Below are 24,329 nucleotides of genomic sequence, written 5' to 3' on the forward strand. Positions count from 1 at the left end.
ACTTCAGATAAAGTCCTTTAGTGGTGAGGTTTTTCTTTTTAGAATCGAGACTCCTCTAGCAATCGTAGAATGCTGTATAGAATGAATGACCGAGGGACATCGTGGCTCCTGTCTCCTGTGAGGCACCCACTCTGTTGTCACCACTCAGGGCCCCCACTGGCAGGGGCAGACTTTAGGGCTGGAGTGTAAAGTCCAGTCCTGTAACTTCTAAGTTATCCTGGTTAAGGTGTGCAATCTTTGTGAGCTTTGCAGATCCCTGGAGAAGCAGGGATGCTGAGCCAAAGGGCGGAGTCTCTCTTGGAACATCTTGTCTCTGCCATTTATTCCCTGCTTTACTCTAGGTGGGAAGTTTACCCGTGGATTTTGGTTTCTCTATCAAAAAAAAAAAAAAAAAAAACAACCCACAAAACACCTCCTCCTTTGATTTTTTTTTAAAGATTAAATGAAAAGATAAACCATTTCAGATGTAAGCTCTACATATGAGGTGGTCAAAAATAGCATTTGAAACTCTTCATTTAGAATGAAATAAAGTGTCTTCTAAGTAATTTATTCCCAACTCATAAATGGTCACGATGTTACGGTAAGTCTAGTAGTCATTTATGATGGATTGATTTTTTTTTTTATTTCATGTCTCTCTTCAAGTACATAATTCAATAGCAAGTTCCATGGCTGATTTCCTGAATGTGTCTTGAATCTGCATTCTCCCTTCACCTTCACAGCCATCTGTTGTGGTCACAGTCACCTCTCCCTCCAGTCTTTGAACTTGGCCCAGAGTGCTCTGACGTTCCTGGCAATAAGAAATGAGGTTGAACCTTTCCATAGAGCTAGAGGATTATGGGACTTCTCTGACCTTCTTCATCAGGGTGGAAGTGATGCTATGTTGCATAAAAAGCTTTCTCTAGAACATTTTCTCAATGCTTCCTCTTGGACCTGAGTCATTCTATTGAAAGGAAGCCCCCAAATGCCATGTATGTATGTCCCAGAGGGCAGCTCCCGCTAAAGCTAGCTTTTGCTATCCCAACCCATTGGAGACTTCTCAGCTGAGGTCCCAGACATCATGAGATCAGATGAGGCAGATGCACTGTGTCTTTGCTAAATTTTGGACCCTCAAAATTTGTGACCATTAATAAAATTGCTATTGTTTGAATGCTTCTGAATAGGAGGTGGGGTGTCATGCAAAGGCAGATGATAGATCCCTCTCCCTGACAACTGCCACAGTCTCTCAGTTTGTCTCCTCATTCCGTTACTATCCACCCTCACACAGTAGCCACTGGGATCTCTTAAAAACAAAACACTAGTATGATAGCATCACTCTGACATGTAAAACCCTCTAGGTGTATTACCTTCTCTGTAACATGTAGGGCTTGCTTGTTGGGGTTTCTGTCCTGCCCGGTACCCCACAGCCGGCAAACCCCAAAGAAAATCACATAGAGATCTCCATAAGTTATAAACTGATTGACCCATCAGCTCAGGCTACTTATTAGCTCTTGTAGTTTACATTAGCCCATTGTTCTTATCTTTGCTAGCCACAGGGCTCGGTACCTTTCACAGCCAGCAGGTTACATCTTGCTTCTCAGTGGTCTAGGCAGGAATGGATGAATGGGCTTTCTCCTTCCTAGCATTCTCCTGTTCTCATTACCCTGCCCCTACTTCCTGTCTGGTTGAGCCGCCTATACTTCCTGCCTGGCCAATCAGCATTTATTTAAAATAAACAGATTGACAGAATACAGACAATTCTCCCGCACCACTTCTCAGCCCATGTGTTCTGGTCCCTGCCCTTAGTGGGACATTGGCATCTTCTGCTGGAAATAAGATGCTAATAGGACCGAACAAACCCCTGTTCCTGCTTAGCTTCATTTTCCCTACTTTGGGCGTCAGGCAGCCTGTCCTGTGTCGTGTGGGTATCAGGAACACAGTTCCCTCACCCCAAAACCTTCACAGGCCATCATGACTATCCTGGATCTTTTCAGCTATAATTTGTCTTTTGGCTTCCGGCATTATGGTAGTTCCCTTCTCCCTTTGAAATGCAGCCACATTTTAAAACACTATGAAGCATTTCTGTGTGTTTGTCGCTGGAGGGTAGAGTTGCATCAACTTAATAGGCCATGTTGCAAGAAGAATACTATTTATAGGTAATATGATCGTGTACTTAACTCAAGAGAATCAGCTAAAAGGCACTTGGAAATGAGACCAGTTGGCAGGGTGGTCAGATATTAGATTCATAAACCCAATGGACTTTTTGAGAAAAATAGTGCATTGAGCAACTTTCCTAAACCCACAGTGTCCTTAATACAGACAAGATCCAAAATTCTGCCAGATTAGGTCTGCTTGACCTTTCTTGTTTCTATCTACTTTCTTCCTTAAATGTGACCTTTGGCAAACGTGTCTGCTTCACGGTGGAAAGTTCTGTGCTTCTGATGGGTAGCATTTCTACCAGCCAAAGCACTCTGTGGTTCAGGCTTGCTAGTCCAGTTACAATTTGTCTTCAGGGTTTTCCATCAAGGACAATGTGAAGTAATAAGAATTATTTTTATTTACTTAATTGTTAGTCATTTTCTTACACGTACATTCTGTACGTTGAGCCCATTCCTTACTACGCTGTTTCCTCCCAATTCCCTTTTCTTTCTACTCCATTTAATTGCCTTTTCCTCTAGGCCAGCAGTTCTCAACCTGTAGGTTGCGACCCCCACAGGGTCAAATAGTCAATATTTACATTACATTACAATATTTACATTACAATTTATAACAGTAGCAAAATTATGGTTATGAAGTAACAGCGAAATGATTTTATAACTGGGGGTCACCACAACATGAGGCACTGTATTAAAAGGTCGCAACGTTAGGAAGGTTGAGAACCACTGCCCTAGACAATTTCACATCTCCTCTTGTTTAAATATACACAAGCATGGTTTTGCCTGACTCTGAAATCTAAGAACCACACATGAGAGGAAAACACATCAAAAGCACATGTGTGTGCGCCTGTGCAAATGCACACATGCTCACACCTGTCTTTCCAGACTAGTTTAATTCACTTAGTAGGAAACCTCCCTAGTTGTGTCCCTCCTCCTGAAAACAACAGAACTTCACTCTACTTCGTGGATGAGAAAGAAACATCCTTTGTATATAAAAGTCACATTTTCTTTATCTACGCCTCTGTTACTAGACACCTAAGCTGATTCATAGTAAATAGTTTTTAATGAAGTGAAACTAACTTCTCCTCAGAACACGAACTGAACTCACCTCTTCTTTTCACACTGAGCAGTTCTCTGTCAGCTGGTGCTTGCTGAAGAATGAGTCGACACCAGCTCGTGGTAGCTTACTGGGACAGAAAAGGGAACAGGCCGGTTAATACCACAAGCCTGACACTCTGCATCAGGCTGAGTGGAAAATGCAAAGAGGAAAAGGCCCTCTGCATGAAAAACCCAACCAGCGTACCTGGGGGAAGGACGGCACGCACCTAGGGAGCAGGAATATGATGACGTCACAGACACAGAGCCAAGTCATGAGGTCATGCCAAGTTCACTTCGTGTGCAGCTCCTGTGACAACGGACTGTGTCTCCTGATCCCCTTTTAAGGAAATTTCTATATCTGAGTTGATGCTGTAAGGAACAAAACAAAACAGAACACAAAACCCACAACCCCGAGCTTGACAAAGGGACTAAAGGCAGACTATTTTTCTTCCTGGTGTTCCCATGTCAACAAGTTGTTATTTTTTTCTTTGGCTCGGTTTGATTCACAGTTATGGACAATAGTTACTAGGTTCCCGGGTTTACAGAAATAGAATGGAATTTTTTGCTCATACATTGAATTTTGTGGAGATGGATGTGATCCCACATTCCGACAGACAAGCACATGGGAGATGATTAAATAAACCATTTCAGCACAACCAGGCTACTTCTGTAACTTTGTTTTGTGTATTTGTGATTTTTTTGTGTGCCCCAAAGTCTTTGCATCTCTAAAAATTAATAAAAAGCATCTCATGCTGTTCTAAAACTCCTCTCTAACTACTGCCACAAGTCTGCTGGGATGGGAAGAAAAGGCAGGGACAAGAGTACTTCCCAGGGGGATGACAAAGGACAACTTGCTTAGCTGATCCGAGGAAGAATTCTAAGCCCACAGTGCAAAAAACTCTGAGAACTAGTCAAATCTACACAAATTCAGGGACTGACGGCAGAAACTTTTGGAACTGGTAGTGGATAGGGTAGTAAAGAGGACCAGTGGAGGGTCGCTTATGAAGCAGGTAGGAATGGAGGTCACAGCTTAGTGGGTATAGAGTTTCTGTTTGGGATGACAAAATGGAAATAGACAGTTTTGTCTTAGGGTTTCTATTGCTGTGAAGAGACACCATGACCACGACAACTCTTATAAAGGAAGAACATTTAATTTGGGTGGCTTAGCATTTTCAGAGCTACAGTCCATTATCGCTATGGTGGGACACGGCAGCGTGCAGGCAGACATGGTGCTAGAGAACGAGCTGAGAGTCCTACATCTTGGCCCGTAAGAAACAGGAAGTGGTCTGAGACACTGGGCGTGGCTTAAGCATCAATGAGATCTCAAAGCCTACCTCCACAGAGACACACTTTCTTCAGCAAGGTCATACCTATTACAACAAAGTCACACCTCTTGATAGTGCCGCCTCATATGAGTTTATGGGGGTCAATTGCATTCAAACTACCACAAGTTGGTGTATTGGTTGCACAACTCAGAAAATAGAATTCATTGGGGCTGGAGAAATGGCTCAGCAGTTAAGAGCACTGACTCTTCTTCCAGAGGTCCTGAGTTCAAGTCCCAGCAACCACATGGCGGCTCACAACCATCTATAATGAGATCTGTTGCCCTCCTTGCAGTGATTTCTTTACTTGGGGCAGCTTTTAGCTCCCAGAATTCCCTCTGCCACAAGCCTGCTTTACAGATCTTATTCCAGTATGACATGGTCTTCGAATCCCCTCATGCCCGTCTAAGACTTACAATATTAAGACGGAGTCTTACAATTGTAAGTAGCTACATGAGCACATGTCTCTTATCTTTCTCATGGAGTTTAATCTGATTACTTCCTTGATTAATGGCTAGAAGCATATCCCAGTTTCTATATGCATTCTAATTACATAGGACTGGAAGTAACTGGGGCAAGAGGTGTTATCTTAGAATCCTGCTTACTACAACTATGGAGGAAAACTCTTAAAAGCTTCCAGAGCGAAATAACTCGGTTTATATGAATGATAAGAAGTGGAATGGCTCAGACGGCTCAACGACGATGTCAGGAGCGAGCCGATAACGAAGTGACATCATCACCATTCTGAAAGGAAATGATTTCCTACCTACTGTCTTATACCTATTCAAATAAGCTACCACGTTTGAAAATAGAATACGCACATCTCTGGAAATAAAAAGCCTCAAATATTTACCACCCCCACACTCTTTCTCAGACAGCCACTGGGGATTACGTTGCGTAAGCCAGAGGAGTAGCGAATCAACGTGAAGACATTTCATCCTGGAAACAGGAAACAAGGGGGAGTTCCACATGAGGGGAGAGGGGAGACTCCATCAAGATGGAACTGATGGACAGCTGGTGTGAATGACTATGAAGGGAAAAGGACTTAGACAACTGGTCTAAGCTTTTGGGGGGACCCAAAACTTCCACCCACAATACCAAAATGAAGCAAGCAGGGTGATGGATGGTCCAGAGGTCCCAGAAATATCCAGGAATGTAGATGGAACCATGGTTTACTACAGGGCTTAGTTTTAAGTAACTATAGTTTCATTATAATGTAAATGCTGGATGTTGATCTCACTGGAGTGGCAAAATAAAGGCAGGATGTTGAAATGATGGCATTGCAGGTGAAGGTGTGTCCCCCTGTCCTATGGTCCAGCATCTGTGAGTGTGATTACTCTGAGTGAGTCTTTACAGGTGAACAAGTGTATGCATGTTGGTTGGAGAGGAGAACCGGCTTACACTTGGTTTTCTATAGTGGGAAGTTGGCAAGTCATTCCTATAAATTAGGAGCCAAGAAGTACGGGATAAGCACAGTATTCAGAGGCTCCAAGACTAATAGCCAAGTGTCATCCTATAGAGCTAAAGGCTGTTGCTTTGGGGATGAGGTTAATGAGCTGAGGGGAAGGAGGTTCGTTGGAGGCTAATGCTTATTTTAGGAAAAAAATCTTTGAACCAGATAGTTATTTATATCGTATACACAGATTGATAAAAATAAAAGCTAAAATTTCCAATATATCAGCAATAATTAAATAGAAGGTATAACAGAGGAAAAAGAAATCCCATCTACCAGGGCAATAAATCCCTCATAGCCTGCACAGGCCACACGCCAGGTCTTTCTTTATGGCAAGAACGGTCACGTTCTACTGAAGGACAAAGATAAATAAAAACCGGCCTCTGCCTCAAGTAGTACCTGTGGTCGAGGAAACGAGAGGGAAGCCATGGCAGGTCAGTGTGCGAGGAGCCACTGCTGAGGGGAGAGCCCACAGCTTCCACTTCAGACACTTGTGTGGGGCAGGAGGATCCCAAATGAGAATGTGGACTTCTAGGGAGAGTGGGGAGAGCTTCCCGGGGGATAACAGCTGGCCAGGTGGGTGGGTGTTTGGGCAAGAAGAGAGACGCTTTTCATGGCGGAGCTGAGACTGCTAAAGCTCTATACACAGAGGGAGCAGCTCCTCCTCCTCCTCGCATTCGTTCTTTCTTTGCTATCTTTCCCCTTTATCCCTCTCCCCCGTCCACTCCCTTTGGGATAGGTCTCCTGTAGCCTAGGTTGACCTGGAACCCACTCTGTAGTTGAGGACGACTTTGAACTCTTGATCCTCCTATCTCCACCTCCCAAGTTGCTTGGGTTACAGGTGTGAACCATCAGACCCCATTTTGTGTCGTCCTGGTGACTGAACCCAGAGCTCTGGGCATGTTAGGCGAGCATTCTACCAACTGAACCCCACCCGTAGCCCATTTCACGGAACAGTTATGGGTGCATTTAAAGGATTTCACACAAAGGAGTGAAGAATCAGAGGTGACTTTTTTTTTTCTTGCAGAATAAGCATAGTAGTGACTGACCAATAAAAGATGCCTGTACAAACGGATGATGCCACCATCTTGGAAAGTCTGCAGGCAAGGCTCTTTCAGGACATTGTTGTCAATATGTGTGTTGTAGCAAAAACCCACAGCCAGGGTGGCTCAAAAGCAGGAATTTGTTTCTTACTGTTCTGGAGGTCGGGAAGTCCAAATTCAATTGGACTTGCGATTCTGTTGTCTGGCAAGAGTTCTTGTCCTGATTCTTAGATCACTATCTTTGCATCATATCCTTAGATGGCGATGAGAGAGAGAGAGAGAGAGAGAGAGAGAGAGAGAGAGAGAGAGAGAGAGAGGCACTCACCCTCCATTTTAGGCTCCGCCATCATGGTCTGATTACTTCCAAAGACTCCATCTTTAGCTGCTGTCCGCTGAAGGTTGGGGGTGGTTAGGAGTCCAAAATATGAATTTTGGGAGGGAGTGCAGGCACACACTTTCAGCCCCTGTTCCGTGACCACCATTGTGAATGTCGGTCAGCAACGATTGCTCCAGGGCCAGTCAGGACATTATTAACCCTACCTGAGGAGATATGCTTCATGGAGGATTTCCATTGCCTGGCACCTCCAGGAGAGGACAAACCCAGGCTGTAATCCCTGAAGGCGTAACCACTCTACCTCTCTGAGCTAAAACTGTCTGCAAGTCTTGAGTGTGCCCAAGAGTTTGACTTGTTCTAGTAAAAAGCATAAAAGCAGAAGTGTTGATTAGGCTGGCTCCCAGAAACTCCCTCGCAAGCACTATTTTTCCCTTCTCTCTTTACTGCTGTTCTCTGAATACAGATGTGATGGCTAGTGCTTAGGCAACCCTATTGTCTCATGAGGCACCCAGAGATTGCCGTCTGTGGAGGTGCAGGGAGAAGGTACCTGACATACAGAGTATTTAGGGGTGCGGAGCTGCTGTACATCCTTGGACTCCTAATCTCTCCATTTTTATTTTAGAAAAATAAAAAATTTCTATCTTAAGTCATTGTGAATTTTGCACTTTTGTATTACTCATATCTAAAAGCTCATCTTAGAAAGCAGGGCAAGGCCGTGGGTAAACACAGAAGTAAGATTTAGCCTAGTCAATAAAGACGGGGCTGTCTTCAGAGAACTAGGGAGATGCAGGACATGCAGGGTAAAGTGTGACAAGATCAGTTTGGGAAGAGTAGAAACTGTCCAGGAGACTCTCAGGTACATGCGATGAGAAAATCAAATCCAGACCAGGCCCCGCGTACCTGAACCAAACCAAACTTCTCCAGTTCTTTAGTGATGTGAAATTAAAAATCCACGCCAGAGCCTTACTGGGTCCCACAGCAGTTCTGTGGGATGGATACAGGTGATCAGAAAGTAGAAGGAGATGCTAGCTGGGGAAGGGGGTCGGTTGGGACCAAGAAAGGAAGTGGAGGTGGACTGTGGGTTAGACGGATGAACGGATGAACGAGGACAAAAAGGAAAGACACGTAATGTATGAAGAGGCCACGATGAAACCCACTGCGTTGTAGGCTAACCTTACATTTTGATTTAAGAAAAAGGGCAGGTTAAATTCTTTGCTGGTCGGTTTGTAAGCCTCGAGGGGTCGGGGAGTCTTTGCTCTCAATCAGCTCTTTGAACCTCAAGACCAGCAAGTTCGTTTCTTTTCCTTAACGCAGTCGCCTTCCTTCAGAGGTCAGCTCATCTTAGGGTAAGTCCCATCTTTCTCCACACCAACTCTGTGGTGCTTTCCCATCACCAGGACAGCCACATCGCCAGCCCCCGCCTCCAACATGTGTACCAAGAAGGAACAGGGCTTCTAACCCTGCTCTTTTAATTCTGTCATAGACTGGGTTGTTTCCTTTCGGGGCATCTTACCAACATCTTAGACTTCACATTTTGTCTTGCTTATTGTGGCTCGGCAACCCAACCCCATCCCTGCACAAATGGACAGCTCCTCACGGGTGGGCGGGGCCTACCTCTGTCTGTTACAGTTTAGCGAATGTTCCCAGGAGCCAGCATGATGCTTGGCTCAGAGTCAAACCTCCGTAAATTAGGTGCCAGACGAATTAAAGTTGGGGCGGCAGCACTTTCACCGCACGCTGCTTTAGCTCCTTGAGCAAAGACCCTGCTTTCTCCTGATCACCATGCATGGCTCGTAGCCAGCCTGTGTGGGGGCTGATCCTGCCGCCCCTTGCTCTAATGTTTCCGTGGCTGCTCTTCTTCCCCCGTTCTTGAGAATTGTCGGGAGCAGTGAGCGAGCAGCCACCTGCTGCTGAGCACTTTGACCTTTTGCAGCACGCCTCCTTGAGGGATGAATCACAGTACACAGCGCGCTGCTCACATTCCCCCAGGATACTTACGCTTTCATTATCGCTGCTTTGAATTCCAACACAACTGCATCCGCTTGTGCCATGGCTTTCCTCCTTGGTGGATACAATGGGATTAATAATATTTGCAACATGATGCAAAAGAAGGCAGAACTCCTGCGAGACGGCCACTCAGTGACTTATCAAGGGCTCTATGGTTCAGCCCAGCAGGACCCTCCCCCGCCCATTCTTCATCTGTTGCCATCTGTCGGTGGGAGGCCAAATTGGTGTGATTTTTATTGCGTGACTTTGTTGTATCTCTAAAAGTTATAACTTGGGAATTTCGAAGTAGAAAAGTCTTATGTTTTTTTTAAAAAAAATCTTATGTGTATGATATATTTAATCATACACATAAGTCCAGACTGTTATCTCTTAATTTCTTCTCGTAGTAGGAATTCACAATTCGTATTCACCCCTCTGTGCTGCTTTCTCAGGGCCTGGTGATGGGAAAACAAAGCCCACCTGGCTGTTGTTTAAGCTCACTCTGTGTCACCCTGTGCTCTGCAGAATATTAATAGGTGTCCCACCTAGATGAACATCTGTGATAAGAGAAATTCAAGAGCCCTGCAGGCCCCCCTCTGTTACACACAGAACACCATCTTCATTTCAAAGGTTCTTTTTAAACCATTACCACTTAACTTTTTTAGCCCAGGGTTTCTTAACCTTGTTCGACAGTGTATCTCCCACATTGCAGAATACCTAAGTTTGCGATATTTCCATACAAATGCTGAGATGCCTATTTATCTGGTAGACCACAGATGTTTCTTGGACCCGAGACTTGGTCCCAAAACGAGGGTGAAAGCATCCCCGTAGCTCTCCCAGCAGAACGCTGTGCACAGGTCATTCTGGCCCCGGAGCACAGCACTTTCAACAGCGCAACCCGGGAAGACAGCATCTGCCTCACTTCTGGAAAGCGCCCTCACACTGTCTAGTTCAGGGATGTTGAATACCTCTTCCCAGCAGGTAAGGCTTCGTCTCTGTAATTATCGCATTTCTGTGGAAGAGACACACGGGAAGATTCTGGCAGTTCCAGGGAGGCTCCAAACACTTGTTTTGGTTTTTGAGTAGGTTCATCTTGGCTTCTGCTAGTCTTCACATGAGTAAGAGATTATTCACCGTGTGGGTGTGGCAGCTCAGCTCGGGAGGACACGGTGGGGGCACAAGTTTCTTTGTTTCTTTACTTGATGCTAATCTCAGGCATCCAAATAGGAAAGACATCCCAGTGTGCTTTCTGGGAGATCAGGCTGGGGAGACTTCTGTGGTTGGGTCTTCCTTAAACGCCAGTGGTGGTATCAGCATTCCAGGGTATGTTTGGGAGTGTGGGTGGAGGTGGGGAGATGGCTGGGGTTGATGAGTTGTGAGGTGTTAGAAAAAAAAAATCCCTACTGTTTAGAATGTAGAGCCAACGGACCCAAACTCAGAGAACCTCTGTGGGAAACATATGGTGAGCTTTGCAGGCTCACCCTTGATCAGGAGCTGTGAACAACCTTGAGCCCAGGCTGAGTTTGAAACTCTCAGTCTCCAGCTACCCCAGGGCCATGGCTGGAAGTCAGCTGACTATGTGTGTCTAGCCGTGGAAACCCTTTATTGTCATTCTTCCCAAGGCTTTCAGAGCATCCTCCAGATTCACCGACGTGTTTGGTACCAGTCCTTATGGGACCGCTACTGCCAGTTGGCCACGGAATGACTTGTTTGACTTGATGCTCTCGATCTCCTCTAAGCACATTCTTTTGAAAACGTTGATTTCTAGTTTACGAGCGAAGTGATAATTGTGGGCGAATCGGGAGGGATGACCTTTGGGTGTGCTCAATTCCACGGAGACTATTTTTGGAAATTATTGACAACTTCCTGCCCTTGACCTTGGTCTTTGGCATAAAGTATCTTAGATATGGGTTTCTAAGGATGTGGTCCAGTTCTCTCTCAAGAGGCTTTTGTGTTGTTGTCAGAGTCATCAGGGGCAGTGTCTTTGCTGACTCTCACTTATACAGCTGCCTTCACCAGGACTTACTGTGGCACCTGATAGTGACTGAATTCAACGAGGCTTTCTAAACAAATAAAGATAAAGCTGAACCCAGACACCCCATCTAAACACCTCCACTTTGGTTTCCCAACTACCCTGTGTTTGGCCACTCCTGCTGGGGTGGGAGCATTCCAAACTCCTCCCTCAGGGTGCCAAGAGGTGGTCCCCTACCCTGGAGTTGCCTTGGTCCAGACTTTGTCCCTGAGAAAGCCCGCCTTCGGCGGCCCCTCCTCTCCTGGAGGCTCAAACCACGCCTACCAGGCCTATAGATGGGCCACCTGGCCACCCGTGCCCTTGGGTTCTGTCCCCTGCCTTCCTGAGGGTCACCTGGGAGCCACTTTGCATTGCCCTGCTTATTAAACCTGGACTTATTAATTCGGTCTGATTTGGCTTATTGTATCGGCAGCAGAGGAATCCAGCAACCGGGGATCCAATACTTAACACCCTAAGTTTTTCTTTGTAGGATTTAACACCATCTGCATGATATGTGTATAAATTTAGTGTTTGTTTATTATAAACCACTAGAACTAAGCACTCGGGGGCAGGAGTCTTCCTTTTGTTTATCACCAAATGCCAAGAATCTGGATGGGAAAAAAAATCTGGAAATAATCATGGGGTAAAAGAGAAACTTAAAAATTAAATGGAGTAATATGGGACCTCAAATGATGTCATTTATCTTAATTTTTTTGACTGCATTTTGACTTTCATAACCTGGACTAACTTTTCTCTGTGGAGGCAAGGTGGCTTCCACCAGAAAGAAAACTTTCATTCAGTAGAATCAGCCTTTGTTTTCTGGCAAGCATAGGTCATCCGAAGCATGGCCAAGCAGAAGGAGCTGTCATTAGCAAAGCAGAGATTCTGAAGAGGATGCAGTTTCGGCATGTGTAGTAAGACATTTCACCTCCAACATTACTTAATTGCTCTTGGCTACATGTTATCAACGGAGCCACACAAAACTTTCGTGAGGAAAGTAGGAGAGACACTGGCACTCCCGCTGTACAAATGAGAAAACCAAGGAAGAGCAGTCTTCTCTAAACAGTTTGGAAGCAGTGGTGTTCCCTCTGGACCTCAAGTGTTCTTTGATAGCACCCAATTCTACAGATTGGATTATCTGCCAGGGTGGATTAACAAGGGAGAAAATGGTAGCTGGTGTCTTTATAAGGGGGTAAGAAAGTGGCAGATTACACACACACACACATACACACACACACACACACACATAGATACACACACACACAGATACACACACACACAGACACACAGACACACTCACACAGACACAGACACAGACACACACACACACACACACAGAGATACACACACACGGGTACCTACACGCAAATGGTTTTACTTCTCCGGCTGATAACTTGACCTCTCAACTCTTTGGCCATGCCTGGTGATACTGGTGATAACCCAATGGTTGTGATGAGTACATGAAGAACGAGGACTCAGAGTGATCTGGAGTGTGAGTGGCAGTAACAGCACTGTCCCCGAGCCTGATGGCCTAAATCTAGAAAGAGTAAATGACACATATTGAGACAATTCACGGTCCTTTCTGGGAAGCCGCACCAAAACTCAGAACTCCAGCTTCCTATGACGGAAACACTTTACGGAACCAAGGCTTTGGGTGTGAGAGGGGCCTCAGGAGCATCTGTTCCCATAAATCCCACCACTGTCCACAGCCCAGGGAGCCAAACTCTTAGCACACCTTGCCCGTTTCCTCTCCCTCTCTAGGTCTTCTTGCTCCCAGGGACTGGGTCTCTTTCTTGTTCTCATTTTGGGGTGCAGTGGCAAATGCTTTGGAGGGTTTAATGGTTTTCAGACTGAGCCTGATTAGGACTTAGCACCCTTGAGTTTCACACTTGAAACAGACTGGCAAAGGGTAAAGTTCAAGAATTCACGCTGATAACCAGCAAGATTGAGTTTTTTTTAAAATATTTTTAACCTTTAATGTGCATCTTTATTTCTTATGTGTATTGGGTATTTTGCCTACATGCAAGTCTATTTGCCATGTGCATACTGTGCTCTTGGAGACCAGAAAACCATGTCAGATGCCCTGGGACTTGAATGACAGGTGATTGTTCACTGGCATGGTGGTGTTGGGTTCTTGAAAGAACAGACAATGCTCTTACCCATCTCCCCAGCTGTCAAAAGATGGACTATGAATCCCAGACATTGAGTATTGCCTTTAACTTTGAGTTATTTCTTGTAAATTGTTCTTAACCTTGCCCGGGTCCCGCTCTTGAGATTTGATAGAATTGGTTTGAGGTGTGGCTGAGATTGCTGAACCAATGGTTGGTTGCTATATGGTTGACAAACCACCAACGTATAGACCACTGTTAAGCTGTGGGGTGATACGCAAAACCGTTATCTGTTTCACGGGTGAGACTGAAGCAAACGAGGTTATAGGAAAGACCTAAGGATTCTGGGTGGTACTCACCGCTTTCTCGTTGTTCTAACCAAATGCCTTAATAAAAGCTGGGCAGGGAAGGGTTTATTTGACTTACAGTCTTATGGATGACAGTCCCTCATGGTTGCAGGAGTATGAGGTGGCTGGTCACGCTGCATTCTCCATCAGGATTTACCCTAGATAGGGCACAAACTGAGGAAGCGCTTTTGGCCAAGTCTAACTTTGTGGGCCGATGATTTTGTTGGGATCACTGAGAAGAATATGGGTAAATCGACAACAGCATCACCAAAAAGCCCACCCCGGCATAGGAAATGATTTGAGAAGGTTGCATCCCTGTAGTTCCCGCTCTGGTGTGGAGATGTCACAGTCATCTAGAGTCTCCTCTCTGGAACAACCAATCGCTACTCTTTGAACTTTGATGGGTAGGCATGTCAATCTTCTGTCTTCCTGGGGTTCAGAAGTTTTGTGCACTTCCTGGGTGTCCTGAGCTCCTTACTTCTCTCCAGGAGGGAACTTTCCTCCACAGAGGAGAGAGCTGCAGGACAGCTGGCTTCTCCTTTCTTACCTCTTCCTTCAGTCCTGGAGTCTAATCAATGACTGACCACACCCACTTTTGGGCTTATCTCCTCTAGTTACCTCCCTGTGAACAGACACCCAGCGGGTGTGTCTCCTAGGTGATCCTAAATCCAGGCAAGTTGACAGAGCAGATTAATAACCGCCAGGGCTGCCTTCAATATCTTTATAGGAGCCACCTGGGTGGGTGGATGGGGAAATCAATATTGGCTTCTTAATGCAAGCTGCAGTGTGTACAAGGCCACCTCTCTCTCATAAAGCTCTTGGGCAAATTAGAAAAATGTCTTTTGCAAGACCACTCGAGGCTGTAAGTGTCTGGGCTGGCAAGAAGATGGTCGCCTAGTTGTGAATTTGAAAAGAGTCTCTCCTGCCTTGAAGGAGAGAGCCCCACACCAGGAGCACAGTTTAGTGAACAGAACAAAGAATTTGTGTCTCCATTTCCCACCTGAGATGGTTTCTTATAAGCAAATAATCTGCATTAGAACAACAACATTGTTAGACAGGGAAGTCGGAACACCTATAGAAGGACAGCATTGTTAGACAGGGAAGCCAGAACACCTATAGAAGGACAGCATTGTTAGACAGGGAAGTCGGAATACCTATAGTAGGACAGCATTGTTAGACAGGGAAGCCAGAACACCTATAGAAGGACAGCATTGTTAGACAAGGAAGTCCGAACACCTATAGAAGGACAGCATTGTTAGACAGGGAAGCCGAAACACCTTTAGAATGACAGCGTTGTTAGACAGGAAAGCCGGAACACCTTTAGAATGACAACGTTGTTAGACAGGGAAGCCAGAACACCTAGCCATTCCAGGAGCTGAGCGTCTGACACTGGGCTGTCCCACCTTACTTACTGCTCAGTACATCTCCAGTGTGTGTGGATAATGCAGACATGGCCCAGCATTCCACTCCCTGTCTGTAACATGAGGGGGCCGGCTTATTGGGGTTTCTGTCCCGCCCGGTACCCCACAACCGGCAAACCCCAAAGAAAATCATGAACAAGACTCCATAAGATTATAAATTGATTGGCCCATTAGCTCAGGCTTCTTGTTAACTCTTATAGCTTATATTAACCCATTATTCTGATCTATGTTAGCCATATGGCTTGGTACCTTTTTCAGCTGTCAGCTTACATGTTGCCTCTTCAGTGGTCAGCGCAGGAATGGCAGAGGAACCTCCCTGCTTCCCAGAATTCTCCTGTTCTCATTGCATCACCTCTACTTCCTGTCTGGTTTTCCCACCTATACTACCTGCCTGGTCAATCAGCGTTTTATTAAAATATGATTGACAGAATACAGACAATTCTCCTGCATCACCTGTCCTAATAAGGAGGCACGGGTCTGCGGAGCCTGTGGGAAGCTCTTGCTAAAGGAAAAGCTGACCACCATGAAGTATGTTTCCTCAGGCATGAGAAGTTGGACTTCAGCAGGAAAGGAAAGGCAGCCCATCTACACCGTGGAACTTAGAAATAAAATGATTCAAGAGAACTGGAAGTTTGTCAAATGAGACGCTTAAAATGGTTTTTCTTTTTCTTTTTTTTTAAAGTTTTTTTTTCCCGTTATGAAAGCAATCTGAACTAATTGCAGGAAAGCGTAGAAAATAGAAGTGAGCCCAAAGAAGAAAGAAGTCACTTGAAATTTGACAACTCAGGAATAACTACTCAGAGTTCTCTGTCCCGTCCCAAGCTTGCTACACATTTGGGCACATTTAGAACACATCTATACCTGTGACTATTTGTAACTTACATTTTAGTGTAACAGTAGTCTGTTAATATTGTCTGTGTAATTGAGTACTCCTCCGCCTCGGTATTTTGACAGTTGTATGGTAATTTGTTAATTTATCTAATAATACTATTATAACTTAATCTTTATTTTTACATTATTTCCATTAAAATGTTATGCATGATGTTTGAAGAAGTGTGTGTGTGTGTGTGTGTGTGTGTGTGTGTGTGTGTGTTACAGGGAATAAAACCTTGGGTCTCATACATATGAGGCAAGTATTCCACCATTGAGCTATATCCCTAGTGACTTTATTTGTTTATTTTTGTGTATGTATGAAGATGGGCACACAGATATGCATAGCATATGAGCACACGTGTGCATGTGCACATACAGGTCAGAGGTTAGGGTCAGGTGTCTTCTTCAGTGACTCTCCACTTTATGCTTTGAGGCAGGATCTCTCAGCCACCCCTGGAGTTTGCCAGTTCTGTTATTCTGGCTAGCCAACTTGCTGGGGTGGTGGGATCTCTTGTCTCAGCTTCTCAAGTGCTGGGATTACAAGTGGACCATCATTCCTGCCCAACAGTTATGTAGGTACTGGGGACCCAAACTCTGATTCTCATGCTTGGGTGGCAAGCATTCACCCAACACTCTCTTTGTCTTAGTCCATTTTCTATTGCTGTGAAGAGACACCATGACCAAAGCAACTCTTATAAAGAAACACATTTAATTGGGGCTGACATTTTTTCAAAGGTTTAGTCCATTATCATCATGGTAGGAAGTATGGCACCATGCAGGCAGACATTGTGCTGGAGAGCTGCTACATCTGGATCAACAGGCAATGAGAAGACCCTAACACTGGGTTTGGCTTGAGTGCTTGAAACCCAAAACCCATCCCTGGTGGCACACTTCCTCCAACAAGGCCATACCTCTTAATCATGCCATTCCTCAGTGACCAAGCATTCAAATCTATGAGGCTATGGGAGTCATTCCTATTCAAACCACCACACCCTTTCAGTTTTTTATATTGTGACAGAGTCTTGCTGAATTACTCAGATTGACTTTTATCTTGTGGTCATCCTGCTTCAACCTCCCTGGTAGCTGAGATTACAGGCCTGGCGAAAAACTGATTTACTTTTTTTTTTTTTTGAATGTTGGTTTGCCACATGTATTAAGATTCTCCAGAGAGACCCTGAGAATGATGCATGGATCACCCTGGAAAGAGGAGACAGATGAGATGTCCTGGCAAACTGGTGGCAGGGGGTAGAGTGACGGGAGTGGGGCATGGGAACATGAGGAATCAGGATGGTCAAGTTGGAGGTGGGACCAAGGGGAGAGCAATGAAAGAGATAACAACAACAAAAAGATTCTCCAGAGAAACAGAACCTACAAGATATATGTTGCAAGAAGGTCACTTAGCCCCGAAATAACCACACAGAAACTGTGTTAATTAAATCACTGCTTGGCTCATTAGCTCTTGCTGCTTATTGGCTAGCTCTTACATATTAATTTAACCCATTTCTAGTAATCTGTGTATCGCCACGTGGCTGTGGCTTACAGACTAAAGTTCTGGCATCCATCTCCAGTGGAGGCTCCATGGCTTCTCTCTGACCTGCCCTTTTTTCTCCCAGCATACAGCCTAGCTTTTCCCTGCCTAGTTCTGTTCTTCCCTGCCTCAAACTCAAACCAGTACTTTATTCATTAACCAATAAAAGCAACACACAGGCAGAAGGACCTCCTACACCAGATATAGATAAATACAGAAGAGAGATTTATTACAGGAATTGGCACATATGGTTATAGAGGCTGAGAATTCCATGGGATGCCATTTGCAAGTTGAAGAACCAGGAAAGTTATTGTTACATTTTTTTATTGTTGTTATTTTGTTTCTCAAGACAGGGTTTCTCCCTGTATTAGCCCTAGCTGTTCTGGAACTAGCTTTATAAACCAGTCTGGCCTTGAACTTACAGAGATCCACCTGACTCTGCCTCCCCAGGGCTGAGATTAAAGGCAAGTGCTATTGCCCATCTATTGGTATAGTTTGTTCTGAGTCTTAAGGTCTGAGATCTGGGGAATAGGAAGGTGGGGGCTTCTGTTATATATGCGGGAACCTGAAGGGCTAGGACTCAGGAGGCAGGAGCTCTAGTTTTGAAGGGCCAAAGCAGGTGGATGCCCAAGTTCAAGGAGAGGTAGAGCGTCCACTCTTCCTCCGCCTCTGTTCCTTCAGGCCTTCAGTGGATCAGATGAAGCCTGTTCATACTGCTAAGTGTGGCTCTGCTTTATTCCTTCTGATTCAAACATGTAGCTTTTCTGGAAACGCCCATCTCAGAAACCTTGTTTTACCAGGTTTTAGAGCATTCCTTGGCTTGGTTAATTTGACCCAGAATTAACTAGCATACACCTTCCTAATTAAAGTCTTAGATGTGACCTTGAAGTTGAATATATTTTAGAACAGAAAGATTGTACCACTTTCAGCTGCCACCAGCACCAGATGAGAATTCGAGTTTCTGAAAGCCCCGGCACTATGGATCTGAAATCGCTCAGATACAGCAATTCTTTAGCTCTTAGTGAGACTTGAAATTTGAGACCTCGGGCAGATTGAGCCTTGAAAATGGGAAATCCCCCCCCCCCAAGCTGGATCTGTGAGTCTGCTACCACATAGCAAGGGTGCAATTTTTTTTTTATCTCCCCAGGGGCTAAAGTCACCGTGGGAGTATGGCTTTCCTCTTCTCATCACGAGAGCAGAGATGAAGATGTTCCAGGCTTGCGCTTGTTCTCTGTGCATCCCTGGCTGCCTAGCAGTGTTGCGAGCTCAGTGGGAGGGAGCGATGGAGTGGGGTGGACCTGCCTTTGGAGAAGAACAAAAAGATCTGGAGGGACAAAGCCACCCATTCCCTCCCTAGGATTGCTGGGTGGCATCCAATGCATTGCCAAATGAGGAGGATGCGGGGTTCTTTTCTTAGAAACCTTTCTTCTTCTTTTTTGGTAATAAAGTTTAGTTTTTTTTATCATGAAGTATTTTGCATGCTCACTAACGAAAACATGGCAGGCACAGGGGTATGACTCACCATGGTCCCACCACTCGAGGATAAATGTTGACCCTCCCTATCTTTGCAGGCATGTGCGCGGGAGCATTTGTCCATAGCTGTCCATTACAGCTGTCTAAATTGCTCTATACCCCCTTCACATTTTCCTTGCAACTGCATAGTTTCCATAATTAATTATTTTTTGATCATCTAGTTTTCAGTTGTGTGGATGACCAACACTCAGTGTCTAATATTCCTTGGTATTTTCATTATGATTTCCATCTTGCAGGCGAGGAAACTGAGGCTCATAGGGGTTATCAGACTTGCCCAACATCACGAGATAGGTAATGAATGCAGCCAGCGCTTCATTCAATCCATCCGTTATTTAATCATCAAACATTTATAGAACACAAGGCCTCTGGGAGGCGAGCACCTGCCTCCTGCTCATGTGATGTTTATAGCTCACTGGATAGCGTCATCTCGCGGAAGCTTTTACAGTGCTTTGGCGCCACTGGAGTCCAAACGGGAGCTACCTAGCCAGCCTGAGGTCTACAACATGGTGGAGGTGATGGTGATGCTCAGCCTTTCCAGAGGAGTGGAGTTGCGTAGGGAAGTGAGGTGGTTAGAGCAGGCCTCTCAGGGAAAGGTCCAGTGTTAAGGAGACAGAAAGCGTTTTAGCAGTTGGAAGTGCAGACAGTTCTGGTTTGTGGGTGGTGATGAGCTCCCCAATTAGCTTCTGTTTTGGCCTTAAAAGCAGTGGGTGGACAAGATATTTACAAAGCTCATTAGTATTTTGGAAGGTGTTGGTGGAGGTTTCTGTCCTGCCTGGTCCTGCAGCTGTTCAGTCCCAAAGAAACACACAGAGGTCTACATTAATTATAAACTGATTGGTCTAGTAGCTCAGGCTTCTTATTAACTGTTATATCTTACATTAACCCCTAATTCATGTCTGTGTTAGCTATGTGGCTTGATACCTTTTAGAAGTGAGGCATTCTCATCTTGCTTCCTTTGTGTCTGGGTGACAACTGCAGACTGAGCCTTTCCTTTTTCCAGAATTCTTCTGTTCTGGCCACCCTGCCTATACTTCCTGCCTGGCTACTGGCCAACCAATGACTTATTAAAACAGTATAAGTGACAAATCTTTACAGAGTACAAGCCCATTGTGCCACAGCAGGAGGGAACCCTGATGGTCACGTGGAATGGACTAGAGGACTGGATCTATGGAAAGTATTTGGGTCAGAATTCTGATAAGCAGTGCTGGAGCCCTGCACTGACTGACGCAGAGCAGGTGGGGAGGGACAGAAGGCATGGATCTATGTTGTCAAGAGATTAGACAGAAAGCAGACATGAGTCTGTGGAGTCCATACAGGTCAGGGTCTTGTGATGACCACTGAGGTTGGGCATCCATGAAGATGGGGGCCCTGAGTTCTGTCTTGGAGTTTTGAGGGGCCTATGAGACTGAAAAGGTACTGCCCAGAAAGAGGTGAGGAATCTAAATAGAGGCAGCGTAGGAGCCATGGGGTGGGGGTAGGGGGAGGAAGTGATGCTCAAAGCCAGCCTGAAGATGGGTCCTAAGGTGCTGAGTGGTGCTGCCCACTATGGCCAGTCGTGAACTGTTTTCATGAATCCTGAGAGACCATCAACTGCCATCCGGACTTGAACAAACAGAGAGACCTTTATTCAGTTTAAATAATTTAAACTTTTACGTTAAAAATTTTTCTTGGGGGTTTAACGGTGCCCTGAAGGGGTCACCCCCTAAGGATATGAAGAAGAAAATGAAGTTGAAAATACAGCTCTGAAGTACGTCATAGATTTGGAGAATGTGGGAAGAGGAAATGGAAAAGGAATACTTGGAGGGGAGAAGAAGACAGAGCTAGCAAGGAAATTCTGTAATTGCATCACATGGAAGGTGGCAGACGGAGGGTTAAGAGTTCAAGGCTAGCCTGGGCTACATGGCTCCCCTCCGCTTTCTCTCTACAAAACGGAAATGGGATAGGAAGGCCAAGAAGGCCCGGGGAAGAAACATCGGTGGCCAGTGGTGGTGGCAACAAGCTTAAGTTCAGGATAGAGGTTTCCAGTGAAAAGTGGTGCCCCATAGACTGAGATCAAGAACACGGTAGTTACAGTTTCAGTTAATGAACGCGCGTTTCTTCTTTGACTCCGCTCAGAATCTCAGAGGATGGGGGGAGAGCATGTATCCATCTCAAGGAACCACTCCTTGTGTCCCACACGACCCATTTTCAGCACACTGGGTACAGACTAGGAACTTGCCAGCAGCTGCCAGGCTAAAGGTGCAGGTCAGATGCTGCTCTCAGCAGGGATGCCACATGTGCGCATGCACTTTGCCGGGCAACTTTCTCACCCCTCCCACAGAAGGGCGAGCAGAGCCTGCTCCTGCCTCTTGACTTGGCGCGAAGGCACGTGGCTGCTTTGGCTGGGTGATGCAAGCCGGGCTGGCCATGCCTCATGCACTTGGTCTTGCCCTTTGGAGATTATGTCACCGCCTTGAGAAAATCCTCCTGGCTGGCTCACTGGTCCCATGAGGGATGTGTGAAGCACAGCCAGCTCAAGCTGACCTTCAGACTCACAGGGAAAGAAAGCAAAGCTTGGTACTGTTTGCTGCTGAGACATATGAAACAAAAACAGACTTTTGTTTCAGAGTGATTGGGTTGTAAAATGGTCTTTCAGTAAAGACACTATGGTTTCACAAACACTTTCCTCTGCCCCGTCGCTCCGGGACAAAGCTCAGTGTCCCACTTCCTAACTGCCAGCTCAACCATTGTTCCCTGCCAAAGACTCAAATTCCAGGTCCTAACATGGTCCTGCAGGGAGGGGAGGCAGCTTCAGCTGCACTTTGCAGTCCAAAGTCCAAGTCCGTTTGGAGCCCCACTCTGTGCAACCCGGCACCCAGATATGTATCTGGTTGATCGTATCTATACCCAGGCCTAATTAGTGCTCCCATCCTAATTGCATGGATTAGATCATCCACCGCAAGCTCTCCCTCCGCATCCACGCTCTCAGAACAGGATCTGATGTATCCAAGGCTGACTTCAAAATCCCTACGTAGTCATGACACTTTGAAGAGAAGAATCCCCTCGCGCTGCCTTCCTAGCACTGGGAGTGCAGGTCCGCACCATCACGTCCACTTTACCTGGTACTCGGAGAGTGGACCCAGCACTTCATGTGTGCTAGGCAAGCAGTCTCCCCACTGAGCTGTGACCTCAGCTATCGTCTGCGCATCTTGTTTGTTTAGACAGTATTTACCTATGGCTTGTGTAGCTGTCACCACCCCCTGACCCCAAGGGTCATGTGTTGAAGCTTGTTCTCCAGTGTAGTGACCTCAACAGGTAGTGGGACCTTGTGAGATGGGAGGTCATAAGGTTATTGGAGGCCTGTCTTCAGAGGGGGCTAGAGTAGCTCCTGTATGTGGCCCATGTCTATCTCTGGAATATATATATATATATATATGAGGTCTCACCATGTAGCCCTGGTTGGCCTGAAACTCACTCTGCAGACCAGACTAAACTGGCCTTGAACTTGTCGAAATGTGCTAACCTCTGCTCCCGAGTCCTGGGATTAAAGGTCAGTATCACCACACGCAGTACATTTTTTTTCTTTGTAAAGTTTTCAGCCTCAGGTATTCCATTATAGTAATAGAAAAAAGACTAATAGAATTATTATATTCTAGTTCTTCAAGATCAAACTTCTCTCTTGGAAAGAATATCATTATTTTCTTGCAGAAACACCCATGGCAGGGCCTGGAGTTGTTGGTCTGATGATAAACTGGTGGTTATCCTAGATACTGCTGCAATGAGATCTTTGTGCATAAATATTGGTTTCCATTTTTTTAAAAAAGAAATTCTTATATTTTGATTACAAAAGCAATGCATGCTTGTTTTAACAAATTAAAATATCAAATTGCATTTAAAATTTAAATTAATTGACAAGTACTCGGTTTGCGTGTCTCCTATGGTGCAGTGGTTCTGGCTTGTATCCTGTGCTTAGCCCCTGAACATGGCTCAGGGGACACTGCAGGTGGAGTGTGGCTGGTACTCTCCAGTTCGGGGTGGCTATGGCTCCTGCTGGGAACACTGAAATGGCTTCCTAGTGGGGCTCCCTTACCCCAGTCTATGCACCACTGCTTGATTAATTAATTAAAGCCTGATTAATTAAAGCATCTCCGATCCCATTTCTTGGTGTTCCAAGCCCTTCAGTGGCTCCCTATTGCCTTCCTGAATCATCCTAATTGATGTCAGGGTAAGAAGCCGTATCATGGAAGAACTTTTACAATGCTTTCATTTTCTCCCTTCCCACGAACCCTGAACACAGCCAAACTGCCAGGTCCCGGCACTCCTTGCCTGGCTCCCTTCTAGAACCAGTCCTCATTCTCCCGCCTTTCTCGTACGTGCGTGCGTGCGTACGTGCGTTTCTTTCCCTCTACCCCACAAGTCCTCACCAGACCCGTCTCTGTGAGCCTCGCAGGGTACCCTTCTCTGTGAACCCTTCCCCAGTTTCTTCATCTAGAGCCAATTTCCTTTTCCCCCATTGCTCCCGTGCACTGTGGTGTCTCCCCATCAGCCTTGTTGAGATTTGGGGTGGGGGGAGGGAGTAATTCCTTATTGGGTTTAACAGCATCTCCGAGTTCTATATACACTAGAGGCCTTCAGCGCCTTTCCTCTTCCCTGGAACAACAGTCAAGGTTTGCAGACGTTAGCCAAAGTCAGCTGGGAGGCAAAGTTGTCCCTGGTTAAAGGACACTGGCCTAACAACTCCTCTGACACAGTTCAAGCTTGCATGGACCGCCACCCTGGGCCAGGAACCCTGTAGGCATTTTGCATGCCCTCGACTATATCCTAACACACAGTTCATTCATTCACCCAGACCTTCTTTTACACCCTATGCCTTCTGCTCTGTGACCCTCCCTCCTACCCTCAGCTTGCTTCTCGCAGTTTCAGTCTACAGGATCTGGGTAGTACAGGTTCTTTCTGGAGCCAGCTCCAACCGGCCTCTGACAAACCTTTCCCTGAGACAAATAGACCACTCTGTGTAGCTCTGTACTGCCCTTGACTAAGGCCCTCTGCAGCCTGTGTGCCCTGAGAGAAAGAAGACCGAAGCCCTTGTCTTCTGAGGTAGAAGCTGGGTAGGAACCTTGTCTCCCCAGGGGTGTCCGAGCCCTGTTCCAGGATCCGGAAC

The 24,329-nt window shown here is 45.8% G+C and overlaps 1 long non-coding RNA gene across 1 annotated transcript; it reads right to left on the reverse strand.

The window, feature by feature from the left end:
• Nucleotides 1-547: 547 nt before the first annotated feature.
• LOC125400728 (uncharacterized) lies at nucleotides 548-6,199 on the reverse strand. The gene is made up of 3 exons (XR_007232076.3): nucleotides 3,436-6,199; nucleotides 3,241-3,319; nucleotides 548-787 (listed from the first exon to the last, which is right to left on the reverse strand). It is a non-coding gene; the product is annotated as an uncharacterized LOC125400728 (long non-coding RNA).
• Between the last annotated feature and the right edge of the window lie 18,130 nt (nucleotides 6,200-24,329).

The sequence above is a fragment of the Myodes glareolus genome, chromosome 24 (genome assembly GCF_982192425.1).
Source record: "Myodes glareolus chromosome 24, mMyoGla1.1, whole genome shotgun sequence".
Lineage (NCBI taxonomy): Eukaryota > Metazoa > Chordata > Mammalia > Rodentia > Cricetidae > Myodes > Myodes glareolus.